Source organism: Ursus maritimus, unplaced genomic scaffold, assembly GCF_017311325.1.
Source record: "Ursus maritimus isolate PB19 unplaced genomic scaffold, ASM1731132v1 scaffold_22, whole genome shotgun sequence".
NCBI classification, from domain to species: domain Eukaryota; kingdom Metazoa; phylum Chordata; class Mammalia; order Carnivora; family Ursidae; genus Ursus; species Ursus maritimus.
In genome coordinates, this window is record NW_024424675.1 from 41,640,197 (window position 1) to 41,656,037 (window position 15,841).

Sequence of the window (15,841 nt, forward strand, 5' to 3'; positions counted from 1 at the left end):
AGCCTCACTCTGCCGGGCTTCTGCTGTGATGTCGCTGTCTCTGACCTTCCCTTCTGCCCCCTCCTCCACTTTTAAGGATCTTTGGGATTATACTGGGCCCAACTGGATAATCCAGGATCCTCTCCCTGTTTGAATTCCAGCTGCTACTTTGGTTCACCTTTGCCATCCATGTCCCAAGGATGAGGACAAGGACATCTTTGGGGGCCGTTATTCTGCCTACAGCACCCCTCAGATACTTTTACTCCCCAGAGACAAAACCTGCTCTCTGCTTCTGCAAGATTCTTCCTGGAACTACAATGTGGCTCCTTCTTATGACGCCTAAACAGCGCCTGCTCAGGTGCGGCGGCTCAGTCCAATCTGAAAGCCCCGTGAGCCACCAGCCCGGGGAGATGGTCAGGGGGAAGTCAGCAGTATAAATGTCGCTGGTAAGCTGCCCCGCCTGCCCACAGAAGACCTCCAGTTTCCCCTACATAACCCACCAACACCAACCCTGTGTCTGAGGGTCCTTGAGGGCTCTGACATCAGGTTTCCATGTTCTTCCATGGCCTTCAACTTAAAGAAAACCACCGTCCTTTGGGACGTGCCTCTTTGCTGCTGCTGTGGCTGGCATCCTCCCCAAAAGGACCAACATCTGTTAGAGTGGGACTGTCCACACTACCAGTTCCTGATGGCTCAGGACAGCCCCACAAGTAGGAGAGGAAAGAACATCAATGCTTCCTCTGGTCACCCGAAGCTCAAAGCAGCATTGCTGAGCCCCATGTCTCAAGAAAGCATGAGAAAACAGCTCACTCAGCTTCTGGCTGTGCCCTCTGCATCTGGGTTGTGAATCAGTCCAAAGACAAGGCCGGGCAGGAGACTGTCTCAAAGCCATCCCTCCTAGAATCCTCCTCCCTCTTTTCTCCTCTCTTTAGGGAGGCTCTAGGTCACTCTTCTCTTGCACCGAAGCCAAAAAGAAAAGCAAGAAGAAACCTGTCGTGCATACCATCTATTTCAGGCTCCAACCTGAGTAAGAGGGTCCCTGCTCTCAGCTCTGCAGTCCCCGCATGTCCTATAAACAAACAGTCCTCATCCGCGGGTGCCGGGGAGAACCATGTCGCTCGGACTCACAATGCAACCATCGGCTCTCATGACTGACACTGTTCAGGCCCCTGGGAAATGCTCCTCGGCATCTCTTGCCCTGGTCCTTAAGCCAGAAGGCACCTGCATCCAAACACCGTGAAGGTCTGGGGCTTGTGCAGCCTCGGAGACAGAGTGCAGGGAGTTGGAATAAAAGAACATTTAAGTAAGAGAAAAGGGAAATTAGCTAAGCTGACCAGTGCTTCTCCTCAATACATTTCTGCGTTTAACGGATCACCAATTGCAGGTGTCAAACACCCATTTTCCCACATCTCCTGTCATCCACTTTGCGATTCCAGATAAACTTATCAGTTAGGGGGTGACCACAACAGTTCGTGTGGTGGCCGAAGAACATTTGGCACTACGAGCTGTCTCACAGCAATCTCACACTTGTGTGTGCACGCCCACGCGTATGTCTAGACAAGAGGCAGTGAAGGGATGCCTCCCCTTCGTACTGGCGACCAGGTGGACGCCGGACGCAAGAACTGCGAACAGATTTACTGATGCAAGAACACTTACGTACGACTTACTGATGAAAAAATGCTTAATTAAAATGTTACTCGATTCTCGAATTTCAGATGTCAGCTTTACTTAAATAATTTTGTTTCAAATTATACTCACCAATTAAAATTTTTATCTTGCTTTTACTTTGAGCAATATTTTTAATGTTTTGGGAAGAAGCTAGCTTCAGAATATCTATGAGATTGTTAAATTTTGCATATTTTGATTTATAGTTTTATGAAATGTGTTCAACGGTGCCACACCCTGCATTAAAAGTTCTTTGTAGGGTGTGCCTGGCTCAGTTGGTTAAGCCTCTGACTCTTGATTTTGGCTCAGGTCATGATCTTGGGGTTGTGAGAGCCCTGTACGGGGCTCTGCGCTCAGTGAGGAGTCTGCTTGAGATTCTCTCTCCCTCTGCCTCTGACCCTCCCCCTGCTCACGCTTATACTCACTCACTCACTCTCTCTCTCTCTCATAAATAAATAAATGTACTTTGTAGAACTTCTTTCCATGATTCTCAAAGTGTGGGTGCAGCCAGCATGCTGTGTTTGTTTCTAAAGGGTGGAGCCTGGCATGAAACTGAGAGTAGGATCTCTCTCATTTATCTTACATCATCACCCACTGGAGACTGTTTAAAGGGCTAAGTCTCTCGGAGCACACTTGGAAGAGCGCTGCTTGCCTTCACTGTCAGTACAATGTAAGTTATGTGAAATCTTAAGTTCAACAACAGAGTTGCTCGTCTGAAAAGAAGGCAAAAATAAATTTTGTGGAATAAGTATAATTTCATGTGTCACATCTACCTTTATTTTACTACTCAATCCCCAAACATTGCCAGTCCAGGGAGGGAACATCCAGACAAGCACAATAATAATAAAATGTCATCCTCTTTGATAATTTGCCAACTTGGTCATATAAAACCTGAATTTCAGCTTTTATTATTGAATATTACCTTTATATATGTTTATGGGTCTCCCTATGAAGGCATGTATGTCAAGGCAGTGGGACAGAGCCTATTCGAATTAGCAGTTACTAGCGTACTTTCTGAACTTCAAATATTGAGACACCCGGTACCTAGATCCCACCAGCACTGGTGGGTCTGCACAAAAACACGCAGGGAAGCAGCAAAGCCTGCCCTCTCCAGTTTATGTGTAAGCCAGAGAAACCTCCAAAGACTGCATAATTTTTTTTAGTTTTGATCCCCAAACCAGCTCGTTGCCCCCACTCTGCTCATAACCGAACAGGGACACTGGTCTTTGAATACCTGAGTAGGAAGCCCGGGGAACTTGAGAGCAGCCAGACAGCCAGAGCACGAAGCTTGTGGAGGGAAAGCCAGTGGTCTGGGGCTCCACTGAGAGCCCCCAGGCAGAGCTGAGAAATCACAACAAAGACTATGTGCCCCCAAATCCAAACTATTTACCAACTGACCCTTTACAGAAAAAGTTTGCCGACCCTGACTGTGGAAGACTTCGTAAACCCAGTTAAGGGACTAAAGCTTTATCGTAAGAACAATCATGAGCTATTGAATGGATTTGAACAGAGAACTGGCACAATTTTAGAACAGTCAACCTGCAAGGTAAAGGATCGCATAAGGAGGGAAAGAATTAAGGGGGGGTTCAGTTGGGGGGCTGTACCAATAATGAGGTAGAACTGCGGGCAGCCTGGACTGAAGACCCGAAGGTTAAACGAGTTGTTTTAATTCCAAACATAAAGGTTTTCATTCCTACACTGTCTTCAAGGACCACTAGGTGGCAGCACGTTACAGAGAAAAATCATTTCTCCGGCCTGATCTGTAAATTTTTTTTTTAATATCTCTTCATTTATTTACATTTTCTTTACATTTTCTCAGCAACATTTCATACTTCGGGTTTGTACAATTCTTACACATCTTTGGTTAAGTTTATTACTATTTTACTCTTTTTGATGCAAGTGGAATTCTTTTATTAATTTCATTTTCAGGTTACTTGCTGCTAGTACATATCAGTGCAATTGATTTTGCATGCCGATCATGTATCCCACAACCTTGGTAAACTCATTTATTAGATCTATTAGGCATTTTTTGTTTCATAAATTCTTTACAATTTTCTACATATAAGATCATGTGGTCTGCAAATAAACAGTTTTACTTACTCTTTTTCAACCTAGAAAATCCTTTCTGTTGTCTTACTGCAAGGGCTAAAACCTCTAGTACAATGTTAATAAGTGTGGTGAAAATTCTTACTTTTTACGGTGTGCTCAGCTAGGCTTCCAGGAACCTAAGAGCTGTACTTCAGTGGTTTAACGCTTTGGGTTTTTTCAAGAAGCACCTGCTTCCTATTAAGTTAAATTTATGTCTATATTCTGTGTTTTCGACCAGACCTATGAGCAAGGGTATCATCTGAGAAAATGAAAGATGAACCATATTCACACCTCCAGTTAGATATGCTGGCGTAGCCAACAGAAGAATGGACAAAAAACCCAAATGTCCCACTGACTAAAGAAGAGATACAAAGATCAGTGAGCACACTCAAAACACCTGCTCAGCTTCACTAGTAATCAAAGAAATGTTCGTTCAAACAAAAATAAGACAGCCTGTAAGCCTGGCAAGGTTTTGCTTTTCCTAAATGGTGATCCCAGCATCGGCAGCAGCATGACAAAACGGGCACGGCTGATGGCAATGTAAACTGGTATATTTCCAAGAGCAAGTTTTCAGTAAATAACCCGGATATTGGAATTGTGCCTGCCTACTGACCAGTAAACCCACTGTACAGATATCTTAAAGGAAGAATCAAGACTGTTCACAAGGGTTTCCATCAGGGATGTCCACCATGGTATTACTTACACAACTGAAAGCAATCTAAGTGGCCAACGGCAAAGAACTCATTCATCAAGGTACATCCACGCTTGCGTGAATCAACAAACAGTCCTTGAGCTCTTACCCTATGCTGGGCACTATGCTCAGTATTGAAGACACAGGGCTGAACACAACAGACCCTGTCCTTGCTGTCCCAAAACAGAATTATTAAAGATGTTATTTTCAGGGAATATTTCATGAGCTGGGGAAATGTTCATGATACCACAAGTCAAAGGCAAATAGGATTGCAACCCGCTGTGAATTTATTTACATGTACATTATAAAAACAGCATGAACAATTTCAGCCCACAAATTCATGGACATAAGAAGTGCACACTTCTTTATTTTTCATAAATCAACTTAATTTTACCTCTAAGCACCAATCCTGCAGAGTTGTTAAAAGATTTGGCCTTCAGTCAGGCTCTGATCTTCCTTCTCTTACACCCCTAGGGTTTTGGTAAGGTTCTGGGTTTTACCCAGGACCCAGGTGTTTTTGCTCATGTGAGCACAGTGATTATCCCCAAATGCCCATCACCAAGGCCCTGTCGTTCTATCAGATCCGCTGCTCTGGGCTTTCTGTGAGGATCAGGAAAGATCACAAGTCTAGAAGAACCTCATGCCACGATCCCCAAGAGCAGCCTCGGACCACCCCCTAGGGCCCGCGACTCCAAGTGCAGTCAGGACCAGCAGCGCACCCATCGCCTGGGTACGACTAGATCAGAATCCGCAGCTCCGTCACATCCCTAGGTCACTCTTGTGACTAGTACAGTTCTGGAAGCACTACCTGAGGAGTTCTGCCCATACCTGCCTGCTGCTGCCAGGAGCCCAGGTTGGGGCCGGTCCAGAAACCCTGGGGCTGGACAATTACTCATTGGTCCAGATAAGCTTTTCTTTTATTTCCATCAATGAGCATCGATGTGTAAATAAAGAGGGCAGAGGGAGGAGCGTAGGCCATGTCAGCCTGCTGTCCTGTTCCTTCCACGAGCTCCTCCCTATTGGGGAAGTTCAGGGGCCTGTACCTGCTTTAATAAAGGAAAAGCAGGAGAAATCTCATGGAAGGAGCATAAATTCTAGTCACAAATATATCTTATTTTTCATAAAACCAAGACTAAAAAGAAAATATCATAATTAAACTCTGGGTAGTAGCACTATATCTTATTTTTAGTCTCTGCCTTCAACTTTTCTGTATTGTTTTTCCACGATGAATATAATTCAATTTATAAGTGGGAAAAAATTAAACACTTGCTAATCGAGTATACCCCTGTAGATGAAACACACATGCAAAATGAACCTAGAAATGAGAAGAAAAACTGCACCACCCACAGCAGGGCTGAGGAACAACTTCTTAGAGAGAGGGCACAGGTCGCCTGCACTTACTGAGAGGCTGGCCACACTGCTCAGAAGGGTGCTCTCCTGTCTTCTCGATGTACTGGAACTTATTCATTTAATCCAATTCCTATTAGGGTGTTTGGGCTTTTAAAGAAAAAAAAAAAAGAAAGAGAGGTTACATGGTAACTGAAAGAGGGAGACATCTGCCAGCTCATTTACACTTCTCTCCTTTCAAAAATAACGCACAAATTATAGGCAATTCCAAATAAAATTAGGTTGTTGTTTCAATGGGCTGTTAGCATGAATTACTGAGATAACCGGCTACTGAGAACAGAAAAAAGCCCGTGTTGCTGAGTTCTTGGGCTTTAACAAAACACATTGAGGGCTGGCGTCTCATTGAGGTCAACCTAAGGTACAAACAGGACGTTAGATTTTTCCTACTTCCTGCTGCCTGTTTCACAGGCAGAGTGTCCAAGAGGCTTCATCTCAATTTTCTGAGACCCGCCACTCACCCGCGTGTCAGAACTCCGCCCTGGAAGAGGCGAAGGAGGAGGTCCAGCTAGCAGGGTAAGCAGGCAAGCAAACGGGCACCGCTGTTTACTTCAAGGAGAAGTTGGCAGGGACGAAAGCAAGTCATGGTGCCCTTCAGCCAACTCAGCCTTGCTGTGCAAGTCACTGGTGAGAAAATCAAGTGGAGCTCTCTGGAAGACCCTCACTAAGTCACCTTCTTCTCAAGGACAATGGCATTTATGAAGCATGCACTTCAATCTTATTAATTCTTTCAAAGAACCAGCTCCTAGTTTCGTTGATCTGTCCTACTGTTCCTTTGGTTTCTATTTCATTGATTTCTGCTCTAATCTTTATTAATTCTCTTCTCCTGCTGGATTCATGCTTTATTTGCTGTTCTTTCTCCAGCTCCTTTAGGAGGTTAGGTTGTGTATTCAAGACTTTTCTCGTTTCTTGAGAAAGGCTTGTATTGCTATACACTATGCTCTTAAGACTGCCCTTCCTGCATCCCAAAGGGTTTGAAGAGTTGTGTTTTCATTTTCATTTGCTTCCATGGATTTTTTAAATTCTTCTCTCATTTCCTGGTTGACCCATTCATTCTTTAGTAGGATGCTCTTTAATGGACATCAAAAGAAAGCTGGGCTAGCAATCCTTCAGACAATTGAGATTTGAAACCAAAGACTAATAAGAGATGAAGAGGGACACTATATCATAATTAAAGGGTCTATCCAACAAGAAGATCTAATAATTCTAAATATGTATGCCCCTAACATGGGAGCAGTCAACTATATAAACCGATTAATAACAAGATTTAAGAAACGCACTGATAATAATACAGTAATAGTAGGGGACTTCAACACCCCACTCACAGAAATGGAAAGATCATCTAAGCAGAAGATCAACAAGGAAACAAGGGCTCTTAATGACACACTGGACCAGATGGGACTTCACAGATAGATTCAAAGCATTCCATCCTAAAGCAACAGAATACACATTCTTCTCAAGTGCACAAGGAACATTCTCCAGAATAGATGACACACTGGGTCACAAATCAGGTCTCAACAGGTACCAAAAGATTGGGATGAGTCCCTGCATATTTTCAGACCACCATGCTTTAAAACTTGAACTCAATCACAAGAGAGAATTTGGAAGGAACACAAATATATGGAGGCTGAGTGTGCACTTCAAAGAGAGCTTTATACTTGTAGGCACTAAGGGATCTCAGATTCCGGCGCAGGGGATTGAACGTGGAGGCAGGAATCCCAGAGCCCACATTCACCTAACGCATCACCGGGTGTTAAAGAACCATTTGTTTAAAAAGTAAAACCATGATTTTCACACAAATATAAAGTGAATGTGTGTCAAAAACTCATGAATGAGTGGAGGAACCAGGAAGATGTTAGCACTATTTCAAAGGAAAACGTGAAGAACGCACCCACAGAGAGGCAGCCAGGAATGCTGAGCTGAGCTTACAGCGAGGTGTAGAAAGTTGATATCCCGGGGGCAGCAATTACTGGACAAAACTCATTTGCATTTATCTCAACTCTCTACAACCTGCAGAATTATAAAATAGACAATGAAAGGCACAGAGAACCAGGAAGACGCACCAGACAGAAATTCCAGTTTTTCTTTTTTGGTCGGTCCCAGAATCTTTCCGTCCTTCACACGTTTTCCTTTCCCAGTTTACCGAATAAGCTGAACGCAACAGGGTTGGAGGCAAGAAAGCAAACGTACTCTCCTTCATGCCTCACATCCCTTCTGTTGACAGAGTTCTCTCTGCCCCTGGTGACGCTGCACGCAGATGCCAAAGCTCTTCCTGTCCCTCTTAGGTAATTAAAAAACCCAGTCCTGTCCAAATTCTAAATAATACTTTAAGCTGCTGGAAATGTCTCCTCTCTCAGCTGGCCTGCCTGCTGCTTGGAAGCCTGTGGTCAGGGGAAATGAAATTGCTTGACTCAGCTCCTCGCTATTTGCTCAGCTAGCTTCACCCACACTCGCCGAAGGGCAGAGATCTCTCACAGGATCATGAGTGTATCTGGCCTGGGCACCTGCTGCAGGAGGCAGACGCCAGGTGCTGAGTCTGTCAGTCACAGACGGGGTTCTTCAGAGACGCCCCTACGCCATTCCACCTGTTGAAGGGGGGGTCTCCCCTGCACTGCCCTGCACGTGGGTGGTGCCTCCTGCACCCTTCGGCGGATCACACAGCTCTCCTCCGTGGCTTTAAGGGCTCTATGGTCTTCCCCTCTGTAGAGTCACCTCACCACCCACCTCGTCTTGGCCAAAGTCCATCTCAAGTTCATTCAGAGTAGCTCACTTTCATGGGATACACCAGAGGTTCTCGACCAGGGCAATTCTGCCCTATGAAACATATGGCAATGCCTCAGACATTTTGGTTCTCAAGGGGGAGGAGTGATGCTGGCATTAAATAGGTGCAGGCCAAGGATGCCACCAAACATCCTGCAATGTATAGGACAGGTCCCCTTCACACATGTAAGGGCATGTGCGCACACACACACATACACACACACACAAAATCAGCCACAAAAGTCCACAGTGCTGAGACTGAGAAACTCTGGGACAAGCCGATGAGGGGCAGGAAACCGTTCCCACCTCCCAGCACAGGTCCTGGCCTGCCCTCCACCCCACCACCCCCAGCCATACAGGATTCAGATGCCAATCCTCGTGACCTTCAGACTCCTGGAGACTTGTGTCAGTCTCCCAAAATGCTTCCCTGGACCTGAGGAAGACTAAAGCACAGCGACCCTCTCCAAACACATCCTTCCCGGGGATTCTCTTGCTCAGGGAGGGGAGGGAGGCGGGTGCATGGCGGCTGCTGCAGGAGAAACACCATGTCATTTCTGAGACGATCCGAGCATCTGACCCAGTCCTCGGAGCCTCTGGTGGCATGTGACACAATAGAAAATCACATTTAACACTGTTGCTAATGTGCTGTTATGGGCGGAACTGTGTCCCCCCCCAACCCGAATTCATATGTTGAAGCCCTAACCTCCAGAATGTGGCTGTATTTGGAGGTAAGGCCTTGAAAGAAGCGATCAAGTTGAACTGAGGCCATGAGGCGGGATCTAACACAGTGTGACTGACTGGTGTGCTTACAGGAGGAGGGGATTTGGACACACACAGAGGGAAGACCATGTGTGGACGAGGCAAGAAGGCGGCTGTCTGCAAGCCAGGGAGAGAGGCCTCAGAAGAAACCAAACCTGCCCACACCTTGATATCAGACTTCCAGCCTCCAGACCTATGAGGCAATAAATGTCTGTTGTTTAAGCCCCCCAAGTCTGTGGCACTTTGTTCCAGAGGCCCAAGCAAACCAATGAAGGGTATATCGGTTCCACCCCCAATCTTCATTGGCAAAGGGGTGAAGTGTACCTAAGTAAACAGATATAAGTAGCTCTCGGGGCTGGTATGAGAACTCATAACCATCCGAGCAACACACAGCTGGTTTCTACTTCATTGTTCTGCCAACCCCCACACACAGCTCCCAACCTGTGGTCCAAGAGGGTTTCAGGAAATCCCACCATCCTGTCCTCATTCCTGTCCCCAAGAAGAAGAAAAAAGGAAAGGGGAGAGGCATTTCTCTCAATAGTCAGTGCAGAAGTTGGACAGCACCTCCACTTTTCGTGCTGTTGGCAGAGAATATAGTCCTGTGATTCTGGTCGTCACCAGAAGGGCCAGAAAAACCTCTTTAGCTGGAAGCCGGGGGTCAACCACAAAGCTTCCTGCCCCGTAAGCAGGGAGAATGGTACAGTACAGCCCCGAAGCAGTGACACTGCATCAGAGTTAGCTAGAGGTAAGAAATGGAGGAGCTGATTACAATTTCAAACATCCTGGGGCAACTGGCTGGCTCAGTCAGAAGAGTATGTGGCTCTTGATCTCGGGGTCATGAGTTCGAGCCCCACGATAGGTGGAGAGATTACTAAAGAAATAATGTTAAAAAAATATTTCAAATATCCTAAACAATCCATTGGATTATCTATAATCCATCAACGGATAAATGGATAAAGAGAAGGTGGTATACATATACAAGGGAGTATTCCTCAGCCTTAAAAAGGAACAAAGTCGGGCACCTGGTGGGCTCAGTTGGCTAAGCATCTGCCTTCGGCTCAGGTCATGATCCCGGGGTCCTGGGATGGAGCCCCGCATCAGGCTCCCTGCTCAGCAGAGAGCCTGCTTCTCTCTCTCCCTCTGCTGCTCCGCCAGCTTGTGTGCTCTCCCTCCCTCCCTCTCTGTCAAATAAATAAATAAAATCTTAAAAAAAAAAGGAAGGAAATCTTACTTTTTGCAACAATATGACTGGACCTTTGGGGCATTATACTAAGCAAAGTCGGATGGAGAAAGACAAATACTGTATGATCTCATTTATATGTGGAATCTTAAAAAAAAAAAAGACAATTCATAGAAACAGAACAGACTGGTGGTTGGCAGAGGCAGAGAGGAGGAGGTGGAGGCAATAGGCAGAGGTGGTCAAAAGGTACAAACGTCCAGTTATAAGGTAAATAAGTTCTGGGGATGTGATGGACAGCTTGGTGACTATAGCTGCCAATACTCTGTTGTATATTTGAAAGTTGCTAAGAGAGGAGATCTTTAAAGTTCCTCTCACAAGGAAAAAAATGCGTAATAATGTGAGGTGGTAAGTGTTGCTGAACTTACTGTGGTTATCATTTCACTATATATGCACGCATCAAACCATCAGGCTGTACACCTTAAACCTCTACAATGTTACATGTCAATTATGGGTCAGTTGTGGTTCTGTGTTTGCAAGTTCTCTCCCACTTAACTGTGTGTTCTTAAAGCTCTGAATTTCTATTTTCGTTCACTGGTGCCCCTGCCAGAGCCTAGCAGCACTCCAGGTTCATTTAGATGAAACATCCTCCATCATTCATGGAATTCACACAATTTTTGAGCACCTGCTATGTGCAGAGCTTAAAATCTCCCTGTCTTCTGTCACTTCAAAGGCACTTCCCTTGGACAACATTCCCAAGACTCTGAAGCCCACTTCATAAAGTCAGAAGAATTTTCATAGAAAAAAACACATTCTCAAGTACAGACATCAAGACGAGAGCGGCAGCTGCGTTCTCTTGGTCGCAGAATCGGTGAGGATGACATTTTACTGAGGGTGACGGATGGTGGCTTGTTAAAAAAATGGAAATGTTCTCGCTCTCAGGGAAAAGTCCAGATGCAGCCAGTCCATGGCTGGTAAGGTGGCTCCACGCCAGGAAGTCCTCAGGGACCCACATTTTTTCCAGATTATTACCCCTGGGCTGTAGCCCTAGTCCTCATGGTCCAAGATGTCAGCTGGAGCTCCACCCATCGCAGTTATGTCCAAGCAGCAGGAAGGAAGAAAGAACAAAGGGCAGAGGAGAGGGCAGCTCTTCTGTCAGGAATGTTGCTGGAAGGCGCTCCACAAAACTTCCATTCTCATCCTAATGGTCACAATTTAGCCCCGGACACATGTAGCCGGAGGAAGTCTGAGGAACAGTATTTGCTCTGGGTGGCCATGGGTAATTCTTGCTGCTCATACAGCACAGTGGAGAATACACCCTGGGGAAGGCAGACTAGCAGTCTCTGCCGTAGCGTGTCATTTGATCTCAGACTACTGCTGAGAAAGCATTTGATGAATTAAAACATGCTCATTACTGTATTCCCGCACTCTGAATATCATTTAAAATGTAAGGCGATTTCTCACATTCTGTTCCCTCCCCAGTCCCCGGGTGTAAGGAGTCGTTAGTGATGGTGTCATTCACAGGCTACTTCAACCACCGCATCCTCTTGAAGTCCCTGCAGCCAGAAGCATTCTCCAGGCTTTTTGAGGAGCCATGTCTGCCTCTCTTCAACAATTTAGCAGTCCGTGCAGACTGGGAATAAAGGAGCCAGGATATGATGAATAAGAGGGAGTAGTGAAGCCAGCAAAAGCAAAAAGAAAAATCCCAGGGAGTCAATGGTTCTTTGGAGAGTGTGAATCATTCATCTCATGAGCTTTTTCTCAAAGGGGAAAGTTTCAATCTCCTTGAGTTTTAATTATCACAAATCCCATGCCAAAGGAGTATTTGATCCAAGGAGAGGCTGAGCCAGTAAATCACCACCGGGACATCTGGAAAATCAGCAAATCGAAGAGAAACCACAACCACTTTGGGGAACTGTAGGGACCAGCTCCTTCCTTTATGGTTTGGGAAACTGGCTTATTATCAGCAGGAATTTCTGGGTCAGACGACCTTACCCAACACCAGATGATCTGACTGTGTGATAAACTCTAAGGGACCAGAAATAATTCTGTGCCTGTACCAGGGTTTCTCGACCTCAGCCCCACTGACTCTTGCAAGCAGACAATCCTCTGTTGTGGGGACTTGCGCGCTGTGGGGCGGTGGGCAGTATCCCTGGGCCCTACCCACTCGATGTCAGGAGCGCTCCCAGTTGTGACAACCAAAAATGTCTGCAGACATTGACAAATGTCCCCTGAGGGCTAAATAGTCTCCAGGTGTGAACCACCGGTCTGGATCCTCTTTTAGAATTTTGAAAGAGACTCAACACTGATAACAATAGATTTGGGTTTTCTTCATAGACCACTGTATTTTTTTTTTTTTTTGGTTTAATATTTTCACCCCTTTGTTCATTCATTCATTCAGTGACATTGGGACTCAGGAGTGGCCAAGGCAGGGAAGGTCTCTGGCCTCACAGAGTTTCCACGCCTGGCACTCTGCATGCACTGGGCCTCCATAAGCCCCACGTAAGGACTGTCGCATCTCATTCCCACATCTGCCCACCAAAGTGCACACTATTATCATCTTCACTTGACAGAGAAGTCACTTGCCCGAGGACACACAGCTCGGAAATGTCCGATTGCAGGAATCTGAACCCATACGATCTGAGCCCAGAACCTGCGCTTTTAGCCATTAATTTAGTATTAACAACACTCCAAGCATCATGCTCAGTGCTTAACATTATTATCTCAAGCCTGAGAGGCAGGGATGATTGGCCCCATCTTATGGATAAAGAATCTGAGGCTCTGAGGTAAAGCCTGGCTCCAAGCCCAACTCAGCTCTTTCCACCTCTCTGGCCTGCCTGGCCTCTGGGTAAAGCAAGCTGCAGTCAGGGCCAGGGCTGCTATTTGCACTTCACTTTATAAAAAGGAGGCTGGGTAGAGCAAAGTACATCTGCCTGTTCATACGAGCTTGGAGTCTGTAGCTTAAGTCATTTCAAGATTCTGGTTTTTACCAATTTGGCTGCACGATCCGAGCTCTTGGGTTACCGAATGGAACCAGCCTAGAGTGGAAGATAAGTAGAAGAAAATACCCCACTTATCACAGCAGCAGCAGCACAAAAGATGCAAGATGTAGACATAAATTTAAGAAACAGGTAGAAAAAAATTTAATTTTATTAAGACATACAAAGGAAAAAAACAGTAAAGAATATTCTTTTTAGATAGGAAGTCTCAACATTAGGAAGACGTCCACCCTCCTTAAATTCATCTGTAGAATCACCTAAGACAAAAGGTTCTTCTTACCAAAGGCTGCCCAGCAAGTGATGGGCATTCACGGAAAGCAGGGAAGTCTGACAGATAACCAACATTTACTGAGAGACTGCCATGGTCCAGACACATCAGCTAAGTTCCGGCATTATCCCCACTTTGCAGATGATGAAACTAGGGTTTAAGAATCTTGGTCAAGATCCCCGAGGCGATACAAGATGGAGGCAGAACTGGAACCTAGGTGGTATTCGTCACAGTCCCCATCGTAAAGCATTACGCAATGCTCTGGGGGCAGAAGACGATGTGGGCTCTAAAAAGAGAATCTTGGTCATCTTGAAGAAGTGACATTAGAGATGAGAAAAGACATACCTTTGAATATCATTCCTCAAAAGAGGCTATAATGGGAAGAAAGAAGCCCCTGGTTTTAGGAATACGATGTGTTTACACACCATTTTACTGTATCCCTCTGTTTAAATACTTGCTGTGATGTCATGTTGTCAGTATCTAAGAGTCTGCACGCCTCACCAGACTCTAAGCCCCTTGAAGGCAGGGACTGTACCAATAAGGCTGGTTTTGGCAACAAATAACAAAACAGCCTCCTCACAGTGGCTTAGACCCAAAAAAGCAGTTAATTATGCCACCTAACGAACATCTGTAGGTTCAGTGGTTCAGTGACAGTGGATCAACCTTGTCTCTCTCTCCGCCTTCAAGACTGCAACATGGCCGCCCTAGCGCCAACTACTGGCTCTTCACCAAAATGCATCTCAGGCAGAAAGCAAGTTAGGAGGGGCCAAAAGTGTATCTTACGTGCTTTTCTCTTTTCAAGCAGGAAACTAATCACCAGGAGCCCCCAGACAACTTCCCCTTATTACTCCTGGACTAGAAACAGGTCTATGCCCACATAGACCATTGCCCATGGTCTCAACCATTGTTGAGATGCCCATACCTCATGCCCACATTCTTGAAGAAAGGGGAGTGCAATTGCCATGCAAGCTGAGACCAATCATGATTTATATCCTGGGATGGGGCACATTGCCACCAAAACAAAGTCTGGGTTCTGCTGCCAGGAACAAGAGGGAGAGCAGTGGGTAGGCAACCAACAAGGAATGTCCCAAAGACATGGCTGTCATTTCACATCCAGCGTCTCTCATGGTGCCCGACACAGAGTAAATGCTTATGGAATGAACGAGAGACCTCATGAGTTAGCTAAAACTTCCATAACAAAACACCACAGCCTGGGTGACTTAAACAACAGAAGCTTCTTTTTTCACCATTCTGGAGGCTGGAAGTCCGAGATCAGGGTGCCAGCATGGTGGGGTTCTGGTGACAGTCCTCTTTCTTGGTTGCTGATGACCACCTTCTTGCTGTGTCCTCACACAGTGGGAACAGGAAGAGAGAGAGAGATCAATCTTCCTCTTCTGAAGCCGAAGTCCTACGGGATTAGGGCCCCACCCTTATGTGTCCATTTAACCAAATTACCTCCTAGAGCCTCTACCTCCAAATACAGTCACATCCGGCGTCAACATACGAATTTTGGAAGGACCCAATTCAGTTCAGAGCAGAGACCAAAGAATAAACAGGTGACCAAATGAAAGAGCCAGTGAATGAACGAATGACCAAATAAACGAACAGAGGCGAGGGTTTAGTTAGATACTATTTCAGGACACATGAAGTCAATAGTTTGCAATCTGATACAGGGCCAAAATAATGTGCCTTGTCACTGAGGTTTGACCTCTGGAAACCCTCCTGGAAATGTACTTTCTCCCTTCCAGAATGTGAATGAAAGAACAGCATTGGGTGTTAGGTCACACTCAACTTGTGACCTGTTACACCAAGCAAAACCTGCCACTGATCCCCGAAAGGAGAAAAGCTAATGAGCGTGGAGGAGTGGAGGAGCACCAGAAGAGCAAAGGTTCGGGGCCAGCATTCTGCAGGTGCTAGCCCACGGCGACACCTGAAGGACAGGACAGCGGCAGGAACTGCACTCCACAATCACACACCGTCCCCGGTCGCCAGCAGTGCACACGGAAGGCAACCCCCGGGGTTGGACATTAAGTCAAGCCCACTTCACTACA

The 15,841-nt window shown here is 45.9% G+C and overlaps 1 long non-coding RNA gene across 1 annotated transcript in view; it reads right to left on the reverse strand.

Annotated features, from left to right (window-relative positions):
- The window catches only part of LOC121104625, a 50,149-nt gene that overhangs the window by 12,860 nt on the left and 21,448 nt on the right, over positions 1-15,841 (reverse strand). Inside the window, exon 2 of the long non-coding RNA XR_005836983.1 lies at positions 5,825-5,920. This is a non-coding gene — a long non-coding RNA (uncharacterized LOC121104625). The remainder of the gene's footprint in view (positions 1-5,824; positions 5,921-15,841) is intronic.